The sequence below is a fragment of the Euphorbia lathyris genome, chromosome 3 (assembly GCF_963576675.1).
Source record: "Euphorbia lathyris chromosome 3, ddEupLath1.1, whole genome shotgun sequence".
NCBI classification, from domain to species: Eukaryota; Viridiplantae; Streptophyta; class Magnoliopsida; order Malpighiales; family Euphorbiaceae; genus Euphorbia; species Euphorbia lathyris.
Genome location: NC_088912.1, coordinates 104,916,512 through 104,917,237, shown reverse-complemented (window position 1 = coordinate 104,917,237; position 726 = coordinate 104,916,512). Strand labels below are relative to the sequence as shown.

Genomic DNA, 726 nt, shown 5'->3' with positions numbered 1-726 from the left:
TAACGAAAATCCTAACACCCACTTAACAAATTTCCTTGAAATTTGTGATACTTTTAAAATTCCAGATGTGACTGCAGAAGCAATCAAACTTCGCCTCTTTCCTTTCACTTTGAAGGATAGAGCCAAAGAATGGTTAACTTCTATGCCAGCCGCAACCTTTGCCACTTGGGAACAATTAGCCCAAGCGTTTTTATCTAAATATTTTCCTTTAGCAAAAACCGCAAGAGTCATAAAGGAGTTAACATCTTTTTCTCAAAATGACAATGAGACTCTTTATGAAACTTGGGAACGTTTTAAAGAACTTCAACGTTTATGCCCACACCACCAATTACCCGCTGAACTTTTAATGCAAACATTTTACAATGGACTAAATCCTACAACTAGGGGTTCATTAGATGCTATGTCGGGAGGGCTATTTATGAAGAAAACATCAGCCCAAGCGAGAGAACTTTTGGAGGAAATGGCAATCAACAGCAGTATGTGGCCCGCGGAATGTGGACATATGCCGGTGGCAAAACCATCATCCTCAACCACACCATCAGTTAAAGGTATAGTTGAACTTGATCCAGTCGCGATGCTACAAGCCCAATTTTCTGCTTTATCGCACAAAATTGATAAATTTATGGCACCACGCGATACCAATGGTAATCCATTCCAAACGGATGTGGACTACGAAAATATGAGTGAGATCGAACAGGTAAATTTTGTCCAAGGGCAAAACCAAAC

The 726-nt window shown here is 39.9% G+C and overlaps 1 non-coding gene across 1 annotated transcript; it reads right to left on the bottom strand.

Moving 5' to 3' along the window:
• Positions 1–223: 223 nt before the first annotated feature.
• On the bottom strand, positions 224–330 carry LOC136225210 (small nucleolar RNA R71). The gene has a single exon (XR_010686937.1). It is a non-coding gene; the product is annotated as a small nucleolar RNA R71 (small nucleolar RNA).
• Between the last annotated feature and the right edge of the window lie 396 nt (positions 331–726).